The 13900-nt window shown below is 42.5% G+C and overlaps 1 pseudogene; it reads right to left on the bottom strand.

Annotated features, from left to right (window-relative positions):
* Positions 1 to 13900, bottom strand: part of LOC135505639 (mRNA-capping enzyme-like) — an 87267-nt pseudogene that overhangs the window by 19875 nt on the left and 53492 nt on the right.

Below are 13900 nucleotides of genomic sequence, written 5' to 3'. Positions count from 1 at the left end.
AAGGACAAACTCTCAGATCAAAACCTTACATTGCTCTGGATCTGAAATAAATATACTACCCACAGACTGAGTAGAGCAAACCCTATCTATCTATAGACTCATCTCCAACTCATTCCAGCAGAGTCCCGGAGTCCCTTCACACAATACCTGCTTATACACAGCAGCACACTTGAAGCCTGTTGTCTTAGTATGACAGCCTGCTCTCTCATAGTCAGATAAGATCAAGGTCTGTGCTCTGACATCTTCGTCTGAGACCTTCTCTCCCACGGGCTGTTGATTCATTCAGGGTCACGGCCACTTCGATTTGCTGCCTGGGAGGAACAATGTTACGGTTTCCTCCACCTGTACGCTGCCTGTTTCATCCACCTGCATGCTGGGCCCTCTCAAGGGAATGTGTGGCTGGAGACCAGTCACAGGAAGATAGGCATCGACCACTGAGCTCTGCTGACTGGATGGAGGATCTCTGGATAGCAACACAGGCTTGCAGAGCAAGGTTAAGCAGCCAATCAATATGTAGGAGGTTCAAATGTAAATTCTTTAAATTGTTACAAGAAATGTGTCAGCTTCCTAGCATTTCTCATTCTTCAAGTTAGAGTAAAACTAAGAGCCTGAAGTTTCTTGGAGCTAAAGTGGCAATCGATCAATGTGATCCAGCCCACACACTCCTCTGCCGATGCCCCCATCGGTAATTAAATAAGCTTATTGATAGCGTAGGTCAGTGAGGTGAACTTTTTTTCAATTTTCTGTTCACTTGAGTGAAAGCCTCACTTTGTGTCATTCAGTCCAAAGAGAGTAGAGCAGAGCACAGTGTCTCCTTTTCCTGTATCCCTGATGTAGCGCTGCATGTAGGTGGAGGCCTTCACCAACCTTCACGATGGCCATTCAGCAGAGGCTGCCAGACAGGGCCCTGCGCTCTTCAGGACATCCACGTCGCAAACATATTTTCTTATGAAAAGGTGGGAGTAGAGGGAACATTCTTCAATAAAGGCAGTTATGTGGTACGGTGGATAAAAAGGTTTAAGGTACAAGCACAAAACAACTCTCAGCAAGGTGAATTATTCTGTCTGAAAACTCGGTTCAGTCGTCAGTTGGAGCAAAGTAAAAGCCGATACATATTATACAAGGCTCTGCAATTCAATTGGAGGGTACATAGTTGACCAAACTGCACACCAACAACTGTGAAACATTTTAATAATGTTTTTTGTCCCCAAACATTAGCACTTTAACACTATGCAGTTGCAGCTGGACAAAAACATTTGACTACACTGCATCAATACAAACAAAGTGGCGACAGCTCGCCTGTGACGTTCTTGACTGCACATCAAGTCACAACCACTTGCATAATACATATGTGACAAAAATGACCCTAAAATGCTCTGCAGAGATCTGTAATATAGCCTTCCTACAGTACTGCACCGGAGAACCATCGACACATCTACAAACAAAGATAAGAAATGAGACCAAGCTCCCTTATCAATACACTGAGTGCCAGTCGGGTTGTGCCATCACGCCAACTTCTTGTGTCACTTATTGTCATGACAAACATGTTTTAGGACAACTGATGTAATATTGGACAAACTTGAGCTGTGTCCTGTACAAAGACAGAAATGATAACAACAGGAACAGAAGAAACACTGGACACAGATAATGAGAAGATAATCTATAGCACATTCATTTCACACACACTGGATGGGTAAAGGGTTAAATCAATCAATTATAGGCCTGAGGGAAGGAATTATGCTGTCCTCAATGCAACCATGGCAACTAACTTACCCCTTAAAACTAGACTCCGATAACCTTCGAGTTGATTCTCTGATTGAAAAGTACTTATTTTCATTACTGTTGTTTTGCATGTCAAAAAGCAAGGACAGATACAAAACAATGTCTGAGTTTCTACATTATTAAAGTGCAAAACAGAACCTTCAACTTGAATTCAGGCAAATACTGCTAGCAATTTAATTTCTATGTGATTGCATATGAATTGCCAACTGTCACTGCCAATGAATTCAGTGTCTACCATAGTAAGGCAGACAACGTGCGGGAGTTGCCCAGTGGAAAGGTACCACAGAGTGGGTATACTCCATCCTGTTTCTGGACGGTTCTCTATGCCATCTGGACATACTGAGGAGTAGCACCAGTGAGGCCTACTATACTGCTGTTAGCCTGCTGAGAGGTAAAGATCACTCTCCATACTGCCAGTAAAGATCACTCTCCACATATAACTGCCAGGATGACGGAACAGTTAGGGACATCATCAGAGGCCGTTGATGATGTTTCACTCAGGAATGAGGTGTTCCTGGTAGAGTTCTGCTACTCGACCCAAGCCTGACGGGCCCTGACATTATACATTGGGTTAGGGCCGGGTAGGACCTGTTTTTACATCAATAACTAGGGTACGGGCAGGGGATAACTAAATTGATCGCTAACACTTTGAAGCCAAGTCATTTGCGTGTGCTCTGCTGCACAGTAGTCATATCATGTCAGAAGTGCTTCAACTCTGTCAAATATAAGACAAATATAAGACAGGAGAGACTATTTCACAGAAAATAAATGTTCCTTGAGTTTTTTTCAGAGTTCAGTTTGATAAAAAGTATCTAACAGGTAACTGCTCTCTCATGTCTCTTCAATAAGCAGAGCAGCCCAAGCGACGCCGTTGCCATGGATACTCACAGACTCAGAGCGCCATGAGCAGAGCGCATGCAGAGCGAGCTGCGCGCGAAGGAGCGAGTGACAGAGAGGATTTTCCATTTTGGGCAGGGCCCTAAATTTGGCATAAGCAATCGTGCCTGGGTAGGGTAGAGCCTGAACATTGCGGACATGGATAGGGCTTGGGTTTAGAATGAATGCCCGTGCAGAGCTCTAGTTCCTGGTGCCCATAGAGAACACATGGTAACCATAGAGAACACATGGTGCCCATAGAGAACACATGGTGCCCATAGAGAACACATGGTGCCCATAGAGAACACATGGTGCCCATAGAGAACACATGGTGCCCAGTGCCATTTGAGACACCTACACAGTAAACCCCTTTCAGGATTATAATGTGATGAACAGAAATATAGATTATAGTATAACATCAGAATACTGCTCTCTATCAACTGACACAAGTGCAGAAATGGCAAGGCTGAATTGTGAAGTAGATGATGTATTTTCTTGAAGATCTGTCAAATGATTATCTATGGCTTGGAAATCACTCCACTCCCATCACAGTAATACTCAAAAAGAGTTTTTTGATTGCTCCAAGGCAGGCTTTGTCAGAGTGTTGCTGAGGATTAAAGACAAAAGGAGGGACCACTCCACTAAATCCCATCCCCTGAGAGGAGCCGTCTCGGTCAACGCTCACACGTGCACACAAACAAGCAGGGCCTAGGGAAACTACATTGCAGCATAAATCATGCAACAAACACCCCGCAGAGATGTGCACCCACCCACCCTCCAAAGATACTGAAGTTTACACAGCACAGCGTATGATTTATAAACCACAGAGCAGAAAGGTAAAATGAAAACGATCCATCTAAATTGATGACATCAATTATCTCAGGGACAATTTACCCAAAATGAGAAGAATGTATTAATAGGAAGTGAGGGTTGAAGGAGGCAGTCATTTATAAAACCAAATTAATCTGATATTTACTCCGATCATATTGAAGTAACAATATTTCAGGATAATCACTCCAATCTACCACAGCCCTCCCACACCGAGACCAGATAAGAAGTCCCTCCGTGATATTTTGTCTTATTTTTCTTCTTCTTCCTTTAGAAATGAAGCCTTGTTTGAAATGAACACAGTGCGTGGAGCGAAGGGGAGTTGGTGCAGGTTTTAGCACCGTACAAAGATCACCATCTGGAGCGTTGGCCCATTTGCTATTCAGCCATCTGTGGCAATGACACTCTTCTGTTATTACTAATGCTCAATTTCTGTTTTTTTCCTTCTTAGCCCCCCACACAAAGAAACATTTTCCAAGGACGCAATGTGTTGGGCAAGATAACAACCAAAGTGCAGTGATGAAGAACCACTGTGGTGGTTGTGTACCCTGTTTATATTACTGCACGGACATCTGAGCAGTCAGATTCAAGCACTAGCATTAATACCCTGTTAAACTCCACCATGTCTGTGTCCCAAATGCAGGGTCCATAGGGCTCTGGTCAAAGGAAGTGAACCATTTAGTGAATGGGGTGCCACCCAGTTCACTTTAAAACTAGGAGAATATACTGTGGTACTGACAGAAGTTAAGGTGAGAAAAGAAACATCACATTCTTTAAAATGTTTTAAATATTTCTTCATGTCATAAATCCTAACTCAGTCTTTCACATTCCACCCTCCTGCAGAATTGACAAAGCACTGGCCCTAAAGATCAAAAGCCATGTCTTGTCTGTGATAGACTTTTCCTCCTTGCCACCATGGCATGTCTGTGTTCATTGGGTGTCGTATCGATGTTCGGGGTCAGGAGAGAGATGTGTCTGAGCGGCTCTGTTCTGCTGGGCAGATGTAATACTGTGTGACATTTGTTTGTTTGGAGGGGTTCACCACCCGGGCCACTAATGTCCAGTTTATCATTCTGATGGATTACTCCTAAGTGGCTCCCACAGTCAAAGGTGGTATCCCTCTATGCAGATAAAATATATTGAATAAAAATATAAACGCAACATGTAAAGAGTTGGTCCCATATTTCATGAGCTGAAATAAAAGATTTTCTCCTTTGCAAAGATAATCCATCCACCTGACAGGTGTGGCATATCAAGAAGCTGATTAAACAGCATGATCATTACACAGGTGCACCTTGCGCTGGGGACAATAAAAGGCCACTCTAAAATGTGCAGTTCTGTCGCACAACACAATCCCACAGATGTCTCAAGTTTAAAAAGAGCTTGAAATTGGCATTCTGTCCATTAGAACTGTCCATTTGAGCTGTTGCCCGATAATTGAATGTTCATTTTGCTACCATAAGCCACCTCCAACGTCGTTGGCCTCACAACCACAGACCACGTGTAACCACACCAGTCCAGGACCTCCACATCCGGCTTCTTCACCTGCGGGATCGACTGAGACCAGCCACCCGGACAACTGATAGACTGAGGAGTATTTCTGTCTGTAATAAAGCCTTTTTTGGGGAAAATATTATTTCTGATTGGCTGGGCCTAGCTTTCCAGTGGGTGGGCCTATGCCCTTCCAGGCCAACCCATGGCTGCGCCCCTGCACAGTCATGTGAAATCCATAGATTAGGGCATAATGAATGTATTTCAATTGACTAATTTCCTTATATGAACTGTAACTTGTTGAAATTGTTTCATGTTGCGTTTACATTTTTGTTCAGTAAAACGTACTACCCTTCCTTGACTTCTCCTCGCTTTAGCATAAGCTAATGAAAAAAATCCCACACCTAGGGTTAATCTTCTAACATTAGTTGGTCTTTTTAGGATACTAAATTGTTTGCCTTGAAGCAAATTAAAGCAGTTAAACAAAACAAGTACTTTTTTAGCTTATTCCAATGCAGTAGCTCCTCCAGAGAACTGGATGTTTGACAGGCTGCATGTCATGAGGAGAATGTGCTTTCACACGGACCACTACATCAAGACACCAGCTAGCTCGAAGACATCACACATGATAAAACACACATCAACGCTATAACCTTCCTCACACGATAACCAGTACATTTGAGAAATTGCAAAGAGACGGTTTGTCAATCTACGCTTCATCAAGTTATGGGAGAGAAAAGAATTTGTAAAATGAGAGAGATGTAGCTTCACTATATAGAATCCATCCATCTATACCCATCTCTGAAATGGCATATATCAATAAGGAGGTCAGGCATGATTGTACTTCTTGGAAAGCTCCATTTAATGAATAGCCTGGTCAGACAGGGACAGGCCTAAAAATAGAAGGAATACAATCACAATCCCCCATTTACACAATGGATGGATGGACACATCCTTGCTGGTGGCGACACAGATAAGAGGGAGAGAATAACAGGGGTTGTGGCTCTCCCTGTCACCAGTACAGAGAGGAGACTATTGATGCACACCCACTGATGGTGCTGATGGTTCAGCTGGAGGGCAAATAGTGGTGATAGGATAAACAGAGGAGCTCCATGGTTGAACACACCCTGGCTGCATGCCAAATGGCACCCTATTCCTTTTAAAGAGCACTACTTTTGACCAGGGCCCAAAGGATAGTACACTATAGAGGGAACAGGGTGCCATTTGGGACACACACCCTGCGCCCTCCCTGGGCATGTGGCCAGCTCTCTGCAATACATATAACACCTATCTCTCTGCAGGACATATAACATCTCTCTGCAGGACATATAACATCTCTCTGCAGGACATATAACATCTCTCTGAAGGACATATAACATCTCTCTGCAGGACATATAACATCTCTCTGCAGGACATATAACATCTCTCTGCAGGACATATAACATCTCTCTGCAGGACATATAACATCTCTCTGCAAGACATTTAACCTCTACGGGATCGGTGCGTCCCACGCATGATGGTTGTGCTAACGTGATTAGCATGAGGTTGTAAGTAACAAGAAGATTTCCAAGGACATAGACATATCTGATATGGGCAGAAAGTTCATCTAACTGCACTGTCCAATTTACAGTAGCTATTACAGTGAACGAATACCATGCTATTGTTTGAGTAGAGTGCACAGTTATGAACTTGAAAATATATGAATAAACCAATTAGGCACATTTGGGCAGTCTTGATACAACATTTTGAGTAGAAATACAATGGTTCATTGAATTAGTCTAAAACTTTGCACATACACTGCCACCATCTAGTGGCCAAAATCTAAATTGTGCTTAACCTGGAATAGTACATTATGGCCTTTCTCTTGCATTTCAAAGATTACAGAATACAATTTTTAAAAATAATGTTTTTTTCTTTGTATTATAATTTCCCAGATCTAATTCTTCTACATTCATTTCACATTTCCACAAACTTCAAAGTATTTCCTTTCAAATTGTATCAAGAACATACATATCCTTGCTTCAGGTCCTGAACTACAGGCAGTTAGATTTGGTATGTCATTTTAGGCGAAAATGTAAAAAAAGGGTCCAATCCTTAAGCTCTCTCTGCAGGACATTTAACACATCTCTCTCTGCAGGACATTTAACACATCTCTCTCTGCAGGACATTTAACACATCTCTCTCTGCAGGACATTTAACACATCTCTCTCTGCAGGACATTTAACACATCTCTCTCTGCAGGACATTTAACACATCTCTCTCTGCAGGACATTTCACACATCTCTCAGTGAGCAGAGAGGCCTTGATGTAGTAACACATGAGTCTGAATTAGAAAAGTAATTTATTTCATGCAGCGATGTGATATAAGTAAAATGTTCAATTTAACTGTGAGAATGAAGTACATTGACCTACAGAAATGTAGAGACCGGCTGACAAGATGGATGGTATAGACAGCTGTCTGTCTGTTGTCCTGTACTTGTCTTAAACATTTTCACACTGCCCACAGCTTCAAAGCACACTGACAGTTCAATTCACACATGATGAAAAGCAATCACGGCAGGCTGTTCACTGAAGGCTTATCAACACAAACTACAAAGAGTACTTCTTTAATGGAATGTTTGAATGTGAACTTCACTGTTGGTTTGAGCAGGGAAGAAGGTCATTCAGTCTCATTATGCAGGCAACTCGGCCAGGTTGGGTCGCACATCAGACCACCACATAAGCATCCAAACCTCGGAAAAGGCCAGTGTGTATCCAATCCTCCTCTCATTCAGTGCTGAGAACCCATCAGGTACCCTGAAAATATTAATGAGACTCTCAATAGAACTGGACTTTAGTCATAGAGGGCACTCTGACCCTCTGCTAGGTTGCATCAATTGACTATGCAGACAGAGGCTTATTGTGGGGGAGCCAGGCAGGGCTAGGCTATTTCTACAAATGAAAATTCAAATGATGGCTGTCAAACATATTCATTGTGGAACATGTTGTGCCCAAGGGCTCGTGCTGAGTGATTAGTGCTTTTTGAAGTTGGCTCAGTAAGATTATAGAAAAAAGAAATAATGGAGTCACAGAATAAAACAATGAATAATAGTCCCATGATGGTAGTGACGGTCCATTGCGGCTTATCACTTATCAACCACCATTTATTCACATTACTTTACTTTAATCAAATATTTCAGTTGTTGTGTACATCACATTCATTTTATTTGATGACTATCATTTCATTCCAAGTCACCATCTCATCTCTATAGAGCTGCTGCCTATGCTGTCTGACAGAATCACTATTTAGTAGTTCTTCAAAGTAAATAAGGCATACTTTTATGACTGCTGAATACCAACTATCAATCACTTAGATAATGTATTTTCAGGTAGAGATACCTGGCGAAACAACAGCTGCTCTCTATATCCCCTCAAGATTGTGCATTCTTCTGCCTCTTCCTTAGCAGTTTTAAATAAACAGACCGGACAAGTATTATGCAATAGATTATGGTCATTGTAGTTAATTACCACATTTTATGCGCTAAACTATGTAGAATATTGGCCTTTTGGTAACTACATTGCACAGTTCAGTCTGGATCTGATTTATCTCTAGAGAAACTGTGCAATGTGCACATTGAGCTCACAGAAAAAACTCTGAACAAAATGGAATTCAAATAATCGAACCAACGTTGGTCAAGTAGTTGTTCTCTCAACAGAGCCCTATAAAATCAGTTTTGTCTTTTGGTTGAAAAAAATTCCCAGTTTAGTTTTTCCAGGTTTCCCCTATATTTTTCAGGTTTTCTACAAATAGAAGACTACAAATAGATGATGTTCTAAGTCCACCGCTTATTAAACCACATCAGGAGACCACTTTTGAAGTCTGGGAACAATCCCCCGAAAACGTTGGGGAAGCTGTAGTTGCCCTATAATTCAACTGTGCACCTAGCAAGAGACTGTTATGTTTGGCTAGAGATGTTTTTGTACTGTACAATGTACAGTCTACAAGCAGGGCTTGACATGAACTTTTTCATCCACTTATCTTACGGACAAGTAGGACTGATTTCTTACTTGTCCCCCCCACAAAAAAATGTGCTAAGACCATGGGCCAAAAAGGTGACTGAAAAATGTGTTGCATGATACAAGGAACAATTTCACAAAATAACCCAACGTTATTATCACTGGTATTGACAATGGACGGCTGCTGGTCTCTGATCCCATGTATTATATGTCTGGCCATTGTGCCCTTGAGCAAGACTCTTAAGCCCCCACAAAGTAAAATACTGCACTAGGCTACTGTATGAAACATGTGGTCCATCAACCCTCCATCTGGAGAGCTACTGAGCTACAGGCTTTTGATACAACCCTGCTCAAACACAGTTTATCAAGGTCGTGTTGAGTAACCGATTTAAAAACTTTTATTTTTATTTTTATGTGGTATGTTCGTGCAGGGCTGGAGCAAAAGCCTGAACACCCAGTATCTCTCCTGGAGGATTCCAGGAATGGTTGGCCACCCTGCAACATTACAATTACAAACAAATACTTTTGTCTTAAAAAAAAAATCCCTTATTCAATGAGCCAGGGATCAAATGGCTAAGGAGGGCGAGGTAGCGAACTAAGATGTTTATCTATTTGTAAGGTTAAAATATTCAGTGTTCAGGGGTGACCTTGACAGCATAGGAGTTACTTGACAATTGGGTAGTCTAAGAATATTTCTTTACTTTCTCAGAATTACATGGCCAGTATTGAATAGAGGAGAATTCTAGCCAATTTTGAGCACTTTTTTAAAACTGGAATATGCAGCATTAGTTTCATCAACTGTGCACCCAAATCAAATGCGTGTTTGCCATTTGCAGTAACACACGAGTGGCGGTGGAAAGATATTTTAGTACATGACAATGAAATGAATGCATGCTAATAGCTAAATAGTTAACTAGCGAGATGGCAAATAAAAATAGGTGTGGTTTGGCTGGTTATCTAGTTAGTCTCCCTCTCTTTGTTTTCTTTTCAACATGTATTCAACTAGGCAAGTCAGTTAAGAACAAATTCTTATTTACAATGACGGCCTACCGGGGGAACAATGTTCAGGGGCAGAATGACAGATTTTTACCTTGTCAGCTTTGGGATTCGATCCAGCAACCTTTCGGTTACTGGCCCAATGCTCTAACCATTTGGCTACCTGCCTTCATTTTGGCAAATACCTGTACAGTCTTCCTAGCTTTAAAGCAACAGCAAAATTATGATCACCGAAAATGGAATGGAATCAATATTTTCCACACAGCCCTCCTTTACACCTAAAGTGGAGCTTACGCTCCAAAGCCAACCACAAAATGGCTTTGAGAAAACTGAAAGATTCCCAAGCCGGAACTGTCAAAATATAGGGAACACACGAGGGGGCAGGACCAAAGCGGAAATAAGGCAAACACAGTGGTTGTGTCACAAATTGCACTCTATTATTCACCATATAGTGCACTACTTTTGACCAGAGCCCTATGGACTCTGGTCAAAAGTAGTGCACTATAAAGGAAATAGGGTGCCATTTTGGAGCACCCACTGTGACCGGCTATAATGGGAGAACAGGAAATTACCTCTGTGATAATAACGTAAATGACACATCAATTAGTTCCCCTGAAAGAGATGCCTGTTCACATCAGAGAGCCAGCAAATCTGCATTTGTGTTCCCGGTGCAGTGTGGGGCTGCTGCCACCCCTCCAAACCTCTAGTTTGCAGCCTAATCTCATTCCCAGCCCAGCACACCCAGGAGACTGCCTCCCACTAACTGATAGGTACTGAGATTTTCATATCCTCCATTATAAAATCTGAAATGAAAGAGCGATGCGAAACCAAAACCTTTTTACAGAGAGGAGGATTCAGACAGAGCGTGCTGTAAAGGCTGGGGGAAAGCTGAATGAATCCCAGGTGGGTGATCTCAGACTGCTGCTGCTTTCAGACAAAATGGACCGACTTAAAAATGGCTGACGCTGTTATCTTGTGGGCAAACTTGATTCCTTGATGCACGGTCACTTGAGTGGCAATCTAATCTGACAACTTGGATAATAAGACAATGCCATGGCCATTGTTTTGCCCATAGGGAAGTGTTTCATCAGGCTTAAACTGGACTGTATGACAACATGATTTGAAAAGCTGCTCTTCTAGCAGGTGCAGGGCTGGACTAGCTCTCCCTACGGCACAAATATTTCTCTATTATCCATTTACCACATTTCACCTGTGATTGTGTGACAACTGATTAAAGGCACATTCAGCTCAAGGGATATTGGCAAACAGGTTTGATTTTTAGCTTGAGTCCAAATCTACCCTCATTTCCTTGTTGGGGAGAGGTTCTATATAATTTCCTAGTTGGGAATAGGTTCTATATAATTTTGTAGTTGGGGATTGGTTCTAGGTCATTTTACTTCCCTTCAATACTGAACAAAAATATAAATGTGATACAAACATGATACAATTTCAAAGATTTTACTGAGTTACAATTCATAGAAGGAAATCAGTCAATTTAAATAAATAAATTAGGCCATAATCTATGGATTTCACATGACTGAGCAGGGGTGCAGCCATGGGTGGGCCTGGGAGGGCAAAGGCCCACCCACTTCGGAGCCAGGCCCCCCGCCCCCCTTTTGTGGCATTGTATTGTGGGACAAAACTGCACATTTTAGAGTGGCATTTTATTGTCCACAGCACAACACGCACCTTTGTAATGATCATGCTGTTTAATTTAAGTGACTATCAAAGACATTGCTGTTGCTACCCTATGATTTGCAGCTGGACCAGGGATATCAATATTGTAACACACCGTCATAAAGAAGACAAGGCTCCCGATAGCAAATAAATGAGAACCCCCGAGAGAAGAGAACATAAACTTTCCTGAGGTCAGAGAAAAATAGCACCCAACACCAGAGAGGAGGTAGTTAAATACATAGACACGGTTTGATAGTTTGTTTGACACCTACCGTAGCAGCTGACTAAAGAACAGACTGAGTGTTGTATATTTTTTATGAAAATGATGTCGAACACCTGTGGCACCAAACTAGAGAATTCCTGAAGGTAGTACTTCATCAGGATTTGGAAGAGATGGGGTTGACACACAATGTGCATCATCAGAGATAAGATGCTGAGTCAACAATTTATATGTAAAATACTCTGCCTCCATGCGCCCCATTATTCTGAGTGCCTGCAGGTGTGCACGGCTGCACGCCACCTCTACTTATCGCCATCACATCTCTCTCTGAATTCCATCAATTCCATTACGCTGTGAAGACACCAGCTGTCATGTGCTTGAGGTGATGATGTTGTGCTAATTAATTTACTATGTACAGAGCCATGTTGTATTCCATTTCCATTTGAGTCATTTAGCACAGAGTTTCCCAACTCGGTCATGGGGCCCCCCTGGGTGTTGGTCTTTACCCTACACAGCTGATTTAAATAACCAACTCATCATCAAGCTTTGATTATTTGAAAATCAACAGAGTAGTGCTACGGCAAAAAATAAATGTGCACCCAGGGGGGGCCCCAGGACCGAGTTTGGCAAAACCTGGTTTAGCAGAGACTCTAATCCAGAGAAACTTAAAGGAGAAATTAGGCTTAAGTGCCTAGCTCAAGGGCACATTGACATAATTTCACTTAGTCGGCTCAGCGATTCAAACCAGCAACCTTTCGGTTACTGGCCCAACACTCTAAGCCGCTAGGCTACCTGCCACCCCAGAGAAAAACACATCCTCTTCAAACAATCCAAATAGGGGATACGGTGTCTCTTTGAGGGAGGGAGATGATCGAAGACCAGGATTATTGCCCCAGATAAGGGTAATCTTCCCCGGGACCGCTGCTGTAATAATAACATCATCATAACATCGTTACAGTGGTGCCCGGCAGAGATGGATATTTCCCTCCAACACAAAGCAGAGATGGTGTATCTATCTTCCACCTTTTATTGTGTAGACAGTGGCTGTTCCACACAGATACTGGACCTGTTGACTGTCAGAGTGCAGGTTTGGGCATCCCTCCCTTCCTTCACAATGACAGGAGGACACGGAGAGGTGACTTTGACACAGAGTGAGCCTGACAAATACATTTCTCCAGAGACCTGAGGGCCGAGTCCTACCCCGCTGTCTTATTATTAGAGGGAGGTCGTTAAAAAGTTGGTGCTGCGGTGCAATCAGCCTGTAGAGACAGGCCAGTGACTCTGACACAAATAACAGTGTTTAAGACAGACTCACCCCGCAAGGCTGAAAGATAAGGTCGTTGACTTCATGGCTGACCGGGGACATGAAGCGGCCTTCCAGGAGCTGAAAAAAACACAACAGGAGATTTCATCAGCAACAGGACAGATACTGTAACACTGTACAGCAAGGAATGAAAATAAGCTGTGGAGTCTGGGGAATAGAATGACATCTATAGCCAACTATAAGAACACACAGAAACCCATAGTCTACGTCCCAAATTGCACCCTATTCCCTTTATAGTGCACTAGTTTTGACCAAAGCCCTATAGGCCATAGTAAGGCTTGGGTTAAAAGTAGTGCACTATGTAGGGTAGTGTTGCACAGTATACCGAAATTTCGGTACTTTTTCGATAGGAGTACAATCATTCTTGTTACTTTAGGTACTTCTGTCAAATGTGTCTCACGCCATACAGATTGAGAGGATCGAGACTGTCTCGTAATTTGTCTGAATATTTTTAAGGAGGCAGTAGTAAGATAGTCAGGCTACTTGCGCATGCAGCTGACACAGCGCAAGACACTTTTGGGGAGCAAGCACAGAGGAGAGAGAGAATGCCAACAGCATAGCTTATAACGAAAATATCTCTACGCCCACAGCTTGACAAAACTGGCTCCAGAAGCGAACTATGGGAATAATTTGCTATCAGAGCAGATGAGGGCCAGCTCACCGAAACAACTATGCAAAAGGTGCTACAATGCAGTGCAGTGCAAGGGAGG

The sequence above is a fragment of the Oncorhynchus masou genome, chromosome 19 (assembly GCF_036934945.1).
Source record: "Oncorhynchus masou masou isolate Uvic2021 chromosome 19, UVic_Omas_1.1, whole genome shotgun sequence".
Taxonomy (NCBI): domain Eukaryota; kingdom Metazoa; phylum Chordata; class Actinopteri; order Salmoniformes; family Salmonidae; genus Oncorhynchus; species Oncorhynchus masou.
This window is presented reverse-complemented; position numbering and strand designations above follow the sequence as displayed.